The sequence below is a fragment of the Myotis myotis genome, unplaced genomic scaffold (assembly GCF_014108235.1).
Source record: "Myotis myotis isolate mMyoMyo1 unplaced genomic scaffold, mMyoMyo1.p scaffold_m19_p_1, whole genome shotgun sequence".
Taxonomy (NCBI): domain Eukaryota; kingdom Metazoa; phylum Chordata; class Mammalia; order Chiroptera; family Vespertilionidae; genus Myotis; species Myotis myotis.
This window is the reverse complement of record NW_023416313.1, coordinates 61,735,223-61,752,526: the sequence shown is the minus strand read 5'-3', so window position 1 is coordinate 61,752,526 and position 17,304 is coordinate 61,735,223. Positions and strand designations below refer to the sequence as shown.

Genomic DNA, 17,304 nt, shown 5'->3' with positions numbered 1-17,304 from the left:
ACAAGTGGCTCTGGCTTTAGCAATTATCAGATAAATAAATTCATTTATTCGCATTAAACAAATCATTGAAAATCTAAAATTTCATTTGTAACTTTAAGAGTTTCAGCATTTTCTTATCACACTGTTGTTGTTTTTTTTGACAACTCCAAAGAAAGTGTGCCATGCTTTTCCATTAAATGCCTAAGCAGTAATCACTCACAAAGCCTTTTTTAAAAATATATATATTTTATTGATTTTTTACAGAGAGGAAGTGAGAGAGATAGAGAGTGCTATTCAAAGGGTTTCTGATACTGAGCCTGTTGATTCCTTCTTGTTAAGTAGGATCTCAATGAAAATCCAAGAAAAGCTAAGCAATGCTTCTATTTAACCTTTCCTTCCTCCCTGAATGGACCACACTCTGTTCATCCTCTTTTCTGTGTTGCAAACACCTCTCTACTCATGGTTGTCTGCATTAAGATGTACTTTCATTTATCAGGTTTGCTATTATTTGCAGAAATCTCAACATCGCATTTCCTCAAAGTTTTCTTTAAGTAACGACCCCTTATGAATTATCCTAGTGACCCAGTACATGGATTTGTGCACATTGAAAGAAATTAATTAGAAGAAATATTTTAATATCGCTATTTGCCCTTTCTCTATAATAGAAGTGTCAACCAAATTCATGATCGACAATGACAGATAGAAACACATGTGTGCAATTGGTGCCAGTGAGAGCTTTATATGTATGGTGCATGTGCAAGTCAACTTAGCCTTTTATATATATAGAATAAACTTGCTTAATTAGACATGCTTTCTGATTTAGCTAAACTTTTTCCAGCCCAGTGAAGCACCCCAACTTCTCTTTCAGGTAATTGTCAGCAACACAGCAGTAAATATCAACACAAAGCAGATTATTATCGTAGATCATGCAGGGAGAATAAAGGGTAAAATATTTAACTGCAGCAGTGTTTGACTATATTCTGTGCAGAGAAAACCTGAAGTCATTTTCAAGTTCCACCATTTCTTACTTCTTTTCAGTTGGGTCAAGTTTTTAAGCTTTCTAAATCTCCATTTTCTGGCTAATGAAAAGAAAATAGGATTCTACCAAGTCTCCTATCTACCTACTTCAGGATTTCTGTGAGAATCAAATGACATGAGGCATGGAAAAATGCTTCACAGACATTTGGTTAAAGTGTGAAATGTTTGCACCTGGCTAAAAAGCAAGTCGTGTTCCTGGGTTGAAGAAACTGCAAGGAGGCTAGTCTTTGCTAGGGAGAGGGAGCCGAACCTTGCTATGTGACGTCATTACCCGGAGCCCAGAGCCACCATTTCCGGGCTGGGCTTTGGGCCACATTTTGCGCCATGGGGTCTCGGCATCATTGGCTGTGATTTGGTGGGCTATTACTCTGGAGTGGTAATGGGGCCTGTGTCCCACTTGGGGGAAACCGAGTGTTGCTTTGTGGGTGCCAGGTCTGTGGTGCCATTTCTCTGTAAATTGCCAGTGTGCATCACAGCAGCTCCTGTGTTGAGCATCTGCCCCCTTGTGGTCAGTGTGTGTCATAGCAACTGGTCAGATGAACACTTAGCTTATTAGCCTTTTATATATATAGATTGCTAAAGGGGCTTAGCACAATGCTTACAACTCGTTACTTATTACCAAGAATGGGTGTCTCACTCTACTTATTAGGTGCATCTCTTAATGCTGCCTTTATTTTTATTTTATTTCTTTTTATTTTTTTTGTTGTGTCTGCAGGTTCTCTGGTCAAGAGTCCCTGTAAACTACCTCTGTGTTCTTTGCTTCACTGGAGTGATCAGAAGAATTTATGTGCTGCTTGCTTCTTTAAATTGAAGTTCACTTTTTGGAAAGAAAAGTAAAAAGGAACCACCACTGTATAAAAGCACGAATTCTATTTTATCCAATGTTCACCACAAGTAAACGTCATTGAGTGTTGCTACAGCTCAAGGGCTTTAAGAATTTATACATTTCACACTGACTATGTGGGTGACATGTCCATGAACATCATCCTGTGCCAGACTCTCTCTGAGGCTCTGGTGCTAACACATTTGATCACACATATTTTTACACAAGGAGAGTTGTGTAACTTCTGGTAGTTTACCTTGTGAAGTTTAAGGAATTCTTAATACATTAGATTTGGGTGATTAGAAGGACCATCATTCTTATAATGAGAACCATTAGTCCATATAGTTAAATGAAACTGCCCAAAGATACGGAATTAAATACTTTGAATAAAGGTTTTCCATGTTAAGAGGTGCCTCAAGCACATAACTGGTAATATTTTCTGAGACGGCTTATTATCTCCCCCAAAGTTTTTATTGAGTCCGTATTGCTAAGAATGCCTCTCAGATGTCACTGAGAGTTGCTACTTATAATAACTAACAAAAGTGCTCAAATGCTTGTGGAGCTTCTCCCTATTAATCTAAACTTTATTCAAACTAGTCAGACTCATGGAGATCTTCAATCACCTGAGCCTACCACTTTCTTATGCAGTTTTCCTCTAATTTCCTTCTGTTTCACCTTAGAATCCAAGGCTCATGATAATCATCAGGATGATACACAAACCTATTCACTTTCTTCCTCTGTTGTACTTCCTCAGCAAATAGTAGACTCTGCATATCAACTGCATGAGGCATAGCTGAACCTAGTAATATACAGTGCATTGCTGGAGAAAAATGAAGAGTTGTGCTTAAATGTATAATTATGAAAGGACTTTTAGAGACAAGACAGGAAGTTTTAGGGAAAAGGGAGGTCCACAGGAGAGGAATGCATATGTGATGTGAAGGAGATAGCTCCAAGGCACCAGAATGCTTATCTTACTATCACGGAGGATAAAGAGATGTTATAAGAGGAAGGCATATATTCACAGAGGATAGAGAAAAGGTGCAAGATGAGGGGAAGAGAAAAAGGGAGACACCAGGTGGGCTTTGACCTTTGAAACTAATACTCTTGTAGAAGAATGACCAATTAGGAAAGCATGGGGGTCATAAATTAAGGAAGGGTCCAATAAGAAAGAGTCATGAAGAGACAAAGAGCTACAGCCTTTATAAACCTGGAGACAAAGAGACTCAGAACAAAATTTAGATTTTTCCCATTTTAGAGAGAACAAGCTTTTCCCATTTGGGAATCCCAGGGGGTTCTCCTTTAGGGAGCATTTCCCAGGGGGAGTTTTTATACGCTTCCAATAAACTACACATTTTTATTTAAAATATTTTAGTCTTCTGACCAGGAGTCTGGCACTGGGACATTCCTGACCCTCTGGACCTAAGCAGCCATTTTTCTCCTGAAAAGCCAGCCCCTTCCAGCAGTCTCCAGGCAAACAATACAGCCACACCCAGACTACACCCTAAGCAGTACAAAGAACACAAAAAATCGGAATAGCCCCAGTAGTCCTCAACTGGGTTGAAGAGAGGCCGTTCAGTCCCAGAAAGTGATACAGCACCCTACCTACCTATAGCTCTGTCAGAAACAGCCACTTGAGAGATAAAGATTGACAGCAGGCAGACAGGCTAAGTGGGCAGATTGGTCCCACCTGCTTGCAGTCAAGGCTGTGAAGATAGACACAAATAGAGGAGTGGTGGATCACTTGGAACTTCAACACAGTGCTGATTACCTAACAGGAAACTAAGAAGTGGCAGACAGAACAGAAGAGTGAGGTCTTAAACCCATGGGGCATTAAAACTCAGCTGAAACAAATGACACTTCACTTATTTTATTTTTATCTTTTATTTAAAAAATTTTTTCTTTATTTTGTTTGTTTTTTCATTTTTATTTCATTTTTTCACATTTTTTTCATTTTATTTTTTATTGTCATTTTATCTTATTTATTTATTATATTGTTTTCTTTATTTTCTTCCTATCCACTCATTCCCTTTCTATCTCCTCTATACTGAACCAAGGTCCTCCCCTATTCATTCAATTCCTTAACCTTACTAACTGTATATAAGCTCCACCTCTACAGATTCTGTCCCCCCCTTTTTTTTCTGGGTGTTTGTTGTTTGCATTTTTTGGTTTATCTGTTTTTTCGGTGGTGTTTTTTTTCTCCCCATATATATTTTTTCTCTTCCCTTTTCTTCTTGTTCTTTCCTCTATTACCTTTTTTTTTCTTTTCTTGATATCATTTTTGCCTTCTTTTCTCTCTCCTAATTTTCTTTTCTCTGGTGGACACTTATATTGGGGTTTTCGGTATTGTGAGTTCATTTGTGTTTTGTTTCCTTTGTTTCATGTCTTGTCAAATTGTATTTTGTGCTGTTCACTCAATGTGGTAGAGAGTGAGCGACATAACCAGACACCCTGAGAAGAGACTCCATCCATAGACGGGACAATAACATTCAAGACCCAACTACACCAAGAGAATGCGAATATACCAAGTAGGGGCATCCCTAGATTACCCATCCCTGAAGACCAGAGAGACTGCACCACTGGGTCCCACAAATCATCTACTATGTAAGACAAACTCAAAAAATCTGGGTGGCATAGCAGTTTGATCTAATACATAGAAACAATCTCAAAGGAACAGCAAAACAGGGGAAACAAAGAAACAAATCCCATACAAAAGAAAAGAAGAAATCACCAGAAAAGCAAATAAGTGAAATGGAGGCAAGCAATTTGTCAGAGAAAGAATTCAGAAGAATGATTATAAGGACACTGAAAAAGATGGAAGACAAATTCAACATGGGTAAGAATCAAGAGGAAATGAAGAATGACATAGCTGCAATAAAGAACACAATGGAAAGTTTCAACAGCAGACTAGAAGCAGCTGAGGACCATGTCAGTGAGTTAGAAGACAAGGTAGAAAAACACCTACACACAACAGCAACTGGAAAGAAAACTTAAAAAGCAGGAGGAGAGCCTAAGGGAGCTTTAGGACAACACAAAACAAAACAACATCTGCATAATAGGGGTGCCAGAAGGAGAGGAATCAAAGCAAAGGTTAGAAAACCTGTTTGAAGAAATAATAACAGAAAAATCCCCTGATGTTGGGAAGAAAAAAGCCACATAAATACAAAAAGCACACAGAGCCCCAAATAAGATGAACCCAAAAAGACCAACACCAAGACACATCATAATTAAATTAACAAACACCAACAACAAAATAAGAATCTTAAAGGCTACCAGAGAGAGACAAAAAGTTACCTACAAGGGATCTCCCATTAGACTATCAACTGATTCCTCAACAGAAACACATCAGGCCAGAAGGGAATGAAATGAAATATACAAAGCGATGCAATGCAAGTGACTGAATCCAAGAATATTATACCCAGCAAGGCTATCATTCAAAATTGAAGATGAAATCAGGAGTCTCACAGACGAAAAAAAAAGGGCTGAGTTAGTTTATTACCACCAAGCCAGCAATGCAAGAAATGCTAAAGGGACTGCTGTAAAAAGAATAAATGGAAACAAAAAAAGGAATACAGGCACAAAGAATAAAAATGGTGACAAACAAGTACCTATCAATAATAACCTTAAACATAAATGGATTAAATGCTCCAATTAAAAGAAATAAGGTAGCTGAATGGATAAGAAAACATGACCCTATATTTGCTGTTTACAAGAGACCCACCTCAGAAAAAGGACTTACACAGACTTATAGTGAAGGGATAGAAAGAAAAAAATTTAGGCAGAAAGGATATATGCATCCCTATGTTCATAGCAGCACAATTTACAATAGCTAAGATTTGGAAACAGCCTAAGTGCCCATCAGCAGATGAGTGAATTAAAAAACTGTGGTACATCAACACAATGGAATGCTATGCTGCGGTAAAAAATAAGTAATTCTTACCATTTGCAACAGCATGGATGGACCTGGAGAGCATTATGCTAAGCGAAATAAGCCAGCCAGAGAAAGATAAATATCACATGATCTCACTGATATGTGGGATATAATGAACAACATCAACTGATGAACAAAAATAGAGCCAGAGTCATAGAAGCATCAAACAGACGGTCCAACCTAAGAGGGAAGGCAGGGGAGGAGTGGGGAGGATTAGAGATCAATCAAAAGACTTGTATGCATGCATATGAGCATAGAAGTAGAGGGTGAATGCATGTGCTGGGTGGTGGGAGAGGCTGGAGAGAGGTAAATGGGGGACAAGCAAGACTTATGTGATACTTTAAACAATAAAGAATTTAAATTAAAAAATAAAAATATATAAAATATTTTAGTCCCCAAATTTATTCTTCAAACTTCATAGCACATGAATCCATAAGGGAAAGTCGGCTCAACAAATCCCACGTCACAATTAGAATATTTGAAAACTGCTCTCATGCCCTCAAAGTCTTAATTCTTCCTACTTTAAAAAGTTTATACAGCTGCTTGCTTCTTGTAATTATCTTCCCACCATCTTTATAAGATCAATCAAATGATTATATCCTTGCCATTCAAATCTCAGTTTAAATTTATTGTCAGAAGACTTCCCTGAACACTGAATCTAAAATAGACATCAGGTTGCTTACTGTTATTTCACCCAATTCTAATGTTCTGCTTAAGACTTACCAATTAAAACTATTTTTATCATTTATTTATTATTTTATGTACTGACTATTTCATCTCACTAGAATGTGAAGTCCATGACAACAAGTGGCATTTGTTTTGTAAAATTGTATTTCTCCAGTACTTAGAACAGGGTGTGGTACTTAGTAGGTGCCACACAAATATTTGTTGAGTAAATAGAATGAATAAGCCTCTATAACTATTCTACTGCTTTTTATAAACATTTTTTAAAAATACATTTCATTGATTTTTTTTATAGAGAGGAAGGGAGAGGGATAGAGAGTTAGAAACATTGATGAGAGAGAAACATCAATCAGCTGCCTCCTGCACACCCCCTACTGGGGATATGCCTGCAACCAAGGTACATGCTCTTGACTGGAATTGAACCTGGGACCCTTCAGTCTGCAGGTCAGAGCTCTATCTATTGAGCCAAACCAGTTAAAGCTATAAACATGGTTTTAACATGATATTTGCAATTCAAATTCATTCCAAAGAAAAATTAATTGAACTAATTGATCCCCTTCTCTCACTGACTTTAGGCAAATAACCTAAACCTCTGAGATCACATTTTTTTTCCAGGAAAATTAGAAAGTTAAACTGGATAGTGTTTTAGTTCTAAGTTACTGAAATTTTTCTTTTCTTTGAGAAAACTATATTTTATACTTCTCAATTTTAATATTTGAGCTTTGTTTTCTAATCAATTTCAACTCAGGAGTTGTGGCCTTTCCCTAGATTAAATCTGTGTCTCAGTGCTTTTCTTTAAAAATTTCCCTCAACTATTTTAAGAGCTTTCCAAAAATATTAAACAAGTACATTTAATAACTTTTACCTTGTAAATTGGCATAACTTTCAGCATATCTATGCAAAGTGTTCACTTTTAAATATGGTACTGATAATGTACAACTAAATATTGTCTGAACAACTCTATTGGAGGCTCGAACTTGAACAAATACATCAGATTGTGTCAAAATCTACTGCTGGAGATCTTACTTTATTAAATATGTTTATTTCTGTCATTATTAATTTCTAGTAACAGCAAAACAGAACAGAAAAATAAATGCATAGTCTCAGACTGCAAGCCAGAAAATACACGATAGTTTAAATTTTCATCTCAGAGATCAGTGTTCCATAATGTAGTTTAACGTCCTCTCAAACTCAAAGACCTACCTGGAAATAGAATGACAATTTCCATTTCTCCTTAGTGTCTACTCTAATTTAACTGAATTTTCATCATGGATATTTGGAAATTGGATCTCTCTTAGAAATGTATGGACATTAAGAAGAGAAGGTTACAACTATTTGGGCTATATTTTTATCTTCCCAATCTGATAATAACATAACAGCTTTGAAAAGTCAGGTGACACAGATTTCCATTCAAACTAGTCAGTGATTTGTGATAGTGAAAAGAAATGAATTAATAAGTTACATGGCTACGTCTGGCAAGGATTAGCCAGGCAGGATGTACCGTTTGGGAAAATATATTTTGAAATTAAATACGGTGTGTTAGTTAACTCTAATGATATTGGCCCCTGCTTTATTCAACTTGAATGTGTAGCCATGGAAACGATAGGCACTGTTCCTCATGAAATAAGCAATCTGACCACAGCTTGAAAGTCTAGGGATATTTGCATGGCAGAGAACCTGTCAGACATAGTATTCTTTAGTCTCAAAGATTTAAAACCACGTTGTAGCTTTGCTAACCAGGGGTTTTCAAATCTGTGAGAAACTTTGAAATTCCCTAGGAACTCCCTTTTTACCCCTCCTGCCTCACCACCACAGAGGGTACAGTTTACATTAAAGAGGAAGGAGAGGTGGAGTCTTAATGCAGCAGTGTCTGTGTTAGCACATGCTGTTCTTCTGTTGATAGTCATTTAACCAACCCTCCAACCCCTCCCTTTTGTTTTCTGGCTTATTCAGTCATTCAACAAATTTTGAGTGCCTACTACTATGTGCTGGGACAAGACAAACAACGTATAGTTCTTATGGTACATATAATTTTTTAAAATATGTAATGTTACATAGAGATTTATAGAATATGGCATTAAAACAGCTTAATAAATCATTTTGCCCATCTTTATTTTATTTGTGTGGAAATTGAGGTCAAGAGATAGGAAATATTACTTTTCAAGATTATAGTTAGTGAAGATCCATAGTATACAGGCGTAAACAAATGTAGTTCACAGCTGTGAGCTTATACTTGCGTTACTTATTAATTATTATAGTACTGATTTGTATTATTTCCATACAAACGACTGTAAACCCACTTTTGCAGACCCTGCATATGATGCCAGTGTTTGTTCTACTTCTTCACATATCCATAAGGATAATTATCTATTCACCTCTGCTTTTTTAAATGTCTCTTTCCTCTTATTCTTTCACTGTGTTCTGGTTATTCTTTTTCTGCAACATGGATGACCTGGTTGAGAGAGTTACACTTTTCAGTTTGCCCTTTTCTGACTCACCTTCAACTTCAGGTTCTTTAATTGTTGTCTGACACCATAGGAACAATCTTGGCTGCAAAGGAGGCCAGGTGAATCCCCAGGGTTTACTGCTCTGTGCTTCATTTCTCTTCTGTTGCTAACTGTGAGACCATTTGGCAACAGTAGACTTAGAGCCTTAAGATAATTAGTTCTTCCTCAGAATGGCATGGTTTTTAAGGAGAAAAGTATGCAACATTTGTTCCAAAAACCAAATCTATCCTTTGAACAACATGACCCATTTTAGGGGCTCTCTGATATTTTTGAAAATAGCTAACATGAATAATATTCTCAATAAAGTTGTCTCCTTATGTTTTACTTCTTAATCATTTTTAATACCGCCCCAAACACATCTTGCCCTAATTGAAGAGAAACTAAAAAAAACAACTCGATGGAAAAACATAACTTACTACCACTTAAGTATAAAATAAAAACTTAAAGTGAATGAAGAATGATTAACACTTTAATTATAGACTTTATATAGAGTAATTTTATTTTTATAGACATGAGTATACTTTGCACCTAGCACTTAGAATAAATTACTACATATTGAACCTATAGATATTTTGCTAACATTTTAACGCAATATTACTAATGTAGAAAGCTATATTCAAATATTAATTCCAAGACAATGAGTAAAAAATTCATTATGATTGGGTGAAAGATAATTTATAATTTCTATACATATTTGTGAATCAGATAATTATCTACATCCACTAGGTAAAACTATTTGTTAATATATGTAATATAATTCCTCGAGGAAATTTATTTAAACATACCAGAACAATCAGACCAGGTCTTACTAAATCTTCTATATTCTTCTGTTTGTAAAGATAGTGAGACAAAAATCAAATCCATAGGGATTATTAAAAAAAAAAAAGCAAGATGTAATACTATGACTTATAATAAGAATATATTTTGTCTTCAGAGAGCACAGAGCAGCCACCAGTAAAATCCTTCTAATTTCCTAAGTGATAAATATTAACATAATGTCATCACATGATTTTTTCAATTTTGTGAGAAATAGTGTGCTACTTAATAGCCAATGGATACTGCTCCTTTCTTTGTTGACATAAAATGAGTAAAACAATTCCTTTGGAATGGAATTCAAAATCCTTGCAAGCTTGGTCCAGTTCACAGTCCTGATCTCATAATTAACTAGAGGCCCGGTGCATGAAATTCGTGCAGGGAGGGTGGGGGTTTCCCCTCAGCCCAGCCTGCACCTTCTCCAATCTGGGATCCCTCTCACAATCCTGGACCACTGGCTCCTAACCACTCACCTGCCTGCCTGCCTGATCACCCCTAACTGTCCCCACTTCCAGCCTGATCACCCCTAACCACCTCTGCCTGCTGGCCTGATCGCCCCTCACTGCCTCCCATGCTGGCCTGGTCGCCCCTAACTGTCCTCTCCTGCCAGCCATATTGTGTCTGTGGGTGCTGCTATCTTTGAGGCAGGGCAGTCAATTAGCATATTCCCTCCTTATTGGCTATGGGTGCCTTCATCTTTGCAACTGCATAAGGGTAAATTAACATATTCTCTCTTTATTAGATAGGATTAATTAGATAGGAAAAATATATATTCCTGTGTCACATTGTAGTACATCTAAGTACACAATGTTGTGCATTCACAGCTCTGTATCTGTTCCCTATAAATGAGAACGTCATTGTACTATCTTTGCCATAGAAATATTTAAGGATAATAGAACTAAGTGTCACTATCTCCTGGCATTTTAAAAATTCTTTTTAAAGGGAATTAATATTCCCTTTTCTTACTCTCTTTTAGTCCTTTAAACACTTATTAAAGCATTTATCATGTCCTACTCTCTATGTGAAATATCTATGTGCATCCCTCTCAACAACTATGGCCTTGGGTTTACCATAGCACTATACTTTTTATTTTTTAACAGTGCAGTAGAGAACAGGCAAACAAGCTTTAATAAATGTGTGTTCCTAGTTATATCTAACCATCTTGGTTTGTCTTTACAATGAGGGATGAAATTCTGAAGAAAAATTTGAAAACCCAGGCTTAGATCATTAGGATTCTTCTTCTACTGATAACACCATTATTTGGTGTTCTTTCTGGCATCAAGTTGTATATTTTTATTCAAAGTCCTGCTGCATTCCACTGTCTTCACATATTGGCACTGTAAACTCTATAGGAGAGAGTTTACATGTAGGTCTAATATTGCTCTTTAGATGGACCTGTGCAGGAGTGGACCATGGTCTGTGCCTGAAAACTTAGCTTTTGTTTTCTGCACTGATAAGGCTGCTTTGCATGCCTGGGGCACTGAATTCACTACACCATCCTGATTTATGGTGAACATCTGTTTTCCTTCTGGGAATCAGGAAGTTCTATGATTGTGGCTGATCACACAGGCAGAGAGGTGCCTGTACGACCAGTTCCAACAGAGACCTTGGACTGAGAGTCTAGCAGGCTTTTCTGGGCAGAAACACTGCATACATGTTCCTGTATTTAGCTGCTGGAGGCAGGAGCACGTTCTGTGTGGCATCCCCTGAGAAGGAGGACTTTCCATCCTGAGCCTGGATTCCTCCACGTTCTGCCACTATGGTTTTCCTCTTGCTGGTCCTGCTGGGCATCCTTTCCCCATAATAAATCATAGCCGTGAGGACAACTGCCTCTGAGTTCAGCGAGTCCTTCCAGCAAATTACCAAACATTCCGGGGAGTCATGACAAAGGGATGAACTAATGAGATGCTGGCTTGTTACTTCTCTTAGCATCCTTCTTCCAGTCACTAGGATATTCTCGTTTACGAAAAATGAATAACCCAGTGTTATACAAAAAAAAATTAATTGTCCCCTATACCTCCTAATACTTCATTCTTCTATCAGCCATTCCTACTTGTTCACAACACGGGCATCATTTAAGGAAGGCTTTGCCTAGTTAAAAGATGAGAGAGTGAAATGAAACATAATTAAAATGTGTCTTTCTAAAGATGAAGCTGTATTGTCAAAGATATTGGGGAGATAATACAGAAGAAAGAAAACATTACTGGGTTTCATAATCCAGTTACCATCCTGCTATTTCCCATGCATGAGACCTTAGGGAAATTTAACCTCATTGGAAATCAATTCTGAATATGTAACATGGGATAATAAGACTTCACTGCCACTTTTATAGGGATTCTGAGAAGATGAAATAAGCTAAAGTGTGTTAAATACAGCTAAACATTATTACATTTAATTAGGATGTATTCTCTCTATAATTCATTATTTTAGGCTTAAAACTGAAAAAAAGAACCAGGAAGAAGTGGTTCCATTCCATTCTGACCTCCATATACAGAGCTAGAACTACACAGGCCTGTGCCTTCATTTTGAGGAAAGCAAGAAAGACTTAAGAGATTTGAAAAAGAGTCAAGATTAAATTGCAGCTGCTCAAGGGTAAAAGAAAAAAAAAAATTCTGAATAATTCTTTTTCTTAAATGCACCATCATTGATAATAACATGCAAGTATCTCTTTAATACACTTTCAAATATTCATTGTGAACCAGGCACTAAACTGTCAATTGCACCACATCCCTTATTTCATGTAATCCTATATTGTGCCTCAGAGATTAGGTATTATTATTATCACAAATTTGCAGACGAAGCATTCCAAACTTTGAGCTATTATGACCTGTCCATGTGGATGGTGAGAACCCAGCAGAGTCGGTGTAGCACACCCATTATGTGTAGGTGTATTGTGTTGTAGGATAATTCCTCTTGAATAACACCATAGCGTTTTCCTATTCCTCTGCTTTGACTAGGAACACAAAACTTTATGAGTTTCTGTTTCATTTGAATGTAACTATTCATGACATAGCTAGATATCATTTTTTCATTTAAAAATAACATATTTTTCATAATATAAATGTTAGCATTATTTGATATCTCCTTATAGTATAATAGAGTATTGAACTGGGCCTAATGAAATCATTGCTTATTTCTGAGATTTTGCCTTGCAAGTTTGCCTGACCAATTTACATAAATCAGGGTGTATCCAAAAACAAAGTCCAACATGAGAGGTATGTAATATTGTGGTAAATCCTACCAGAGATTATATTTGTGAATTTTCTTTTCCTCTTCTTTAGTAAGAGAGATAACAAAAGAATCATCTCAAAGTTACTGAAGATAAAATGTCTTGATGAGTCCAGTTTGCACTTGTATAAAAACTTGGGAAATAGCTAAACGTGGGTTATTTATGTTTTGAGGACTAAAATGGTAATAATAACCTGCTTGGCTTTTAGATATGGGTTAGCTTAAGAAAAGGAGCAAAGTGCCTTGATGATGCACATTTATGTGTGATCCAAATCAGTACTCCAGGGACCTCCTGGTGCCAGAGAGATGGCTGTGTAGGTACTGATATAGTTCAGCACAAAGAGTTGCAATATTAGAGAACAGAGTCTGAGAACCCTTTGTCTGAAATGAGCCCTGAAGTTGGGTATCCCCTGCAGGGATGAAATAAGCCTCTACAATGAGCCAAAGCAGTAAGGCAACATCACAGGTCCCCATGGCTATACGTACCTGGGCACCAACTATTGACACCGCACGACAGCAGGAATCAATGGAGGAAGTCTAGTGATCCTTCTGCCTTGGTTAAGAAATAAAATTTGATCCCTTTGGGGATATAAATTCTGGGGTAAATGAATTTGGCAATGTAGCAGGATACAAAATTAATACCAGGAAATCTATGCCATTTTTATACACCAATAGTGAACTTACTGAAAGAGAGATTTTTAAAAAATCCCATTTACCATCGCACCAAAAAAATTAAGATACCTAGGAATAAACTTAACTAAGGAGGTAAAAGACCTGTACTTGGAAAACTACAGGACACTGGAAAAAGATATAGAGGAAGACATAAATAGATGGAAGAACATACCATGCTCATGGATTGGTAGAATCAACATCATTAAAATGTCCATACTACCCAAAGCAATCTATAAATTCAACGCACTCCCCATGAAAATACCAATGGCATATTTCACAGACCTAGAACAAACTTTCCAAAAATTCATCTGGAATAAAAAAAAGACCCGAACAGCTGCAGCAATCCTGAGAAAGAAGATCAAAGTAGGAGGGATCTCAATACCAGATATCAAGCTGTATTACAAAGCCCCTGTTCTCAAAACTGCCTGGTACTAGCACAAGAACAGACATAAAGACCAATGGAATAGAATAGAGAACCCAGAAATCGACCCAAACCACTATGCTCAATTAATATTTGACAAGGAGGCAAGAAAATACAATGGAGCCAAGATAGTCTCTTCAATAAATGGTGTTGGGAAAATTGGACAGATACATGCAAAAAAAAAAAAATGAAACTAGACCACCAACTTACACCATACACAAAAATAAACTCAAAATGGATAAAGGACTTAAACATAAGACAGGAAACCATAAAAATGTTAGAGGAATCCACAGGCAGAAAAATCTCAGACATATGTCAAACAATATCTTTACCAATACAGCTCCTAGGGCAATGGAAACTAAAGAGAAAATTAACAGATGGGACTACATCAAAATAAAAAGCTTTTGTACAGCAAAAGAAACGATCAACAAAACAACAAGAAAGCCCACTGCATGGGAGAACATATTTGCCAATGTTATCACCGATAAGGTTTAATTTCCAACATTTACAGGGAACTTATACAACTTAACAAAAGGAAGATAAACAACCCAATCAAAAAATGGGCAATGGACCTAAATAGATACTTTTTGAAATAGGACATAAGGAAGGCCAAGAGACATATGAAAACATGTTCAAAGTCACTAATCATCTGAGAGATGCAAATCAAAACGACAATGTGGTACCATCTCACACCTGTCAGAATGGCTATCATCAACAAATCAACAAACACAAGTGCTGGCGAGGATGTGGAGAAAAAGGAACCCTAGTGCACTGCTGGTGGGAATGCAGACTGGTGTAGCCACTGTGGAGAACAGTATGGAGTTTCCTCAAAAAACTAAAAATGGAACTTCCATTTGAGCCAGTGATCCCACTTCTAGGAATATATTCTAAGAAACTAGAAACACCAATCAGAAAGGAAAGATGCACCCCTATGTTCATAGCAACACAATTTACAATAGCTAAGACTTGGAAACAGCCAAGGTGCCCATCAACTGATGAGTGGATTTAAAAACTGTGGTACATCAACACAATGGAATACTATGTTGCGGTAAAAAAGAAGGAACTCTTACCATTTGCAACAGCATGGATGAACCTCGAGAGCATTATGCTAAGCGAAATAAGCCAGTCAGAGAAAGATAAATATCACATGATCTCACTCATTTGTGGAATATAATGAACAAAATAAACTGATGAACAAAAACAGATCTAGAGACAGAAAAGCATCAATCAGACCGTCAAACCTCAGAGGGAAGGTATGGGAGGGGAGAGGTAAGGGGAGAGATCAACTAAAGAACTTGAATGCATGCATATAAGCCTAACCAATGGACACAGACACCAGGGGAGTGAGGGCATGAGTGTGTGTGTGCGGGGGGGGGGGGGGGAATAAGGGGATAAGGACACATATGTAATACTTTAATCAATAAAGAAAAAAATAGAAATAAATAAATAAATATAAATAGAAGGCAAAATTTAACCCAGAGTTATTGACCTTCTGATAACTGCAGTTAATTTAAGAAAGAGATGTGCAATCATTTTTGCAACCTAGTCTTGCTAGTGAGTAAGTATGGTGTTTTGAGATTTGTTATATTGTCAGTGAAAGACTAGAAAGAGAGAGAGTATATAAATGTACTAAGATCCTATACAACAAGAATGATAGCTTAAATATTTCCTGTAGTGTATTTTGGCCCAAGGAAGAGTTGATGGTCCCCAGTCTCCACTCAACCTAAATAAAATACTAAATGCCACACAAAAGTAATCACAAAAACTTCCCTCATCTTGTATAAACTTAATAACAACTATTTATCAAATATATACTATATTCAAGGGAGTTGGCTATGTTGTGCTGCAATTAAGAGACACAAACACTATGCTAAGGAACTTAAATTCTACCACAGATGAGAGAAATTAAACAGTTAATTGCACACACAAATATGTTTGCTTACTCTTCTAATTATAATCATTGCTATGAGGGAGAAATAATAAAAACATTATCGATGAATGACATACCTCTGTCAACATAAATTAGATCATAAGGGAGGATAAAACCAAATTTGGGCCATAGGGTGAAATATAGCTTGTTATACCTTCTGGGAAATTTGATTTTAATTTTAACTTAGCTTCAGAAAGAGATCATCTCTCTCCTTGCTGGACTTTTTACTCGGAGAAACATGAGACCAGTACTTCCTCTAGCTATTTCTTTCCCAGCCTAATTAGGACACACAAAAAAAAACATGGATAAAAGGCAAAAAAAAAAAAAAAAAAGTGAATCCTTAGCTGTATCCAGGGGATTGAGTCAGCCTTGAAACTTGCCTCTGTCCTACAATACATTTCTTTACTATTTATGTTACTTTGAATTGGGTTTTGTTATCTGCAGTTGAAAGTATCTGCACTGATAGAGCCTCGCACAAGTCATTTAACCTCATGATTTTTTTTCATTTACAAGATGAGCCCCAAGGATATGAAGCTTATTATAAATATCTAACGAGATGATGTTTGTCACTGTTTATTTGCAATCTATAAACTCAAATACATTTTAAAGTCATTATTATGAGCAAAAAATATTGTAATCAGATTTATGTTCATTCTCACTAAGAATCATTCCTATACAAACTAAAATAGTAAAAATAATCCTGGATACTGTTCTTCCAGAAGTTTCCAGAAAAGAACTGATTTTTATTTCTTTATGACAACTAACAACAATATAACTGAACATTTTATGGAAATTTAGTATTTAAAATCATTTCCACACTTAACTTATAAAAGAAAGAGGAAGTCCCTAAAGGGAGAATATGTGAAAATTATGAAATATGCTCCCTAAATAAAGGTGAACAATTTCCCATTATAATGCATGAGCAGTGAGCAGATAAAAGTATTTAGGCCATCATCAACCTCATTTAAACTATTGAACTGGGAAACACATGGCATACTGGGAGAACACAGGGTCTAGCATTGAGGTTGGGTACAGAAAAGCAGACGTGAGAGTAGAGAGCAACTAGCCAGCCTGAAGAGCCACAGGCATAGATGTGAAATGAGAGGCAGGAATAAATGAAGCAGAACAATAGGTTGTGGAAAAAGCTCGAGAGGTTAAGAACTTTTTCAATGACATTTTTAAAGAACTTGCTTCAGAGATTTTTCCAGTGGTTCTAATGTCAAGTTTACATTTTATCTTCATAGCTTTGAAAATGAATACCTCTACTTTTAATGTACATTC

The 17,304-nt window shown here is 36.6% G+C and overlaps 1 protein-coding gene across 2 annotated transcripts in view; it reads right to left on the bottom strand.

The window, feature by feature from the left end:
* Positions 1-17,304, bottom strand: part of CCSER1 (coiled-coil serine rich protein 1) — an 801,991-nt gene that overhangs the window by 10,416 nt on the left and 774,271 nt on the right. The gene's annotated exons all lie outside the window — the stretch shown is intronic.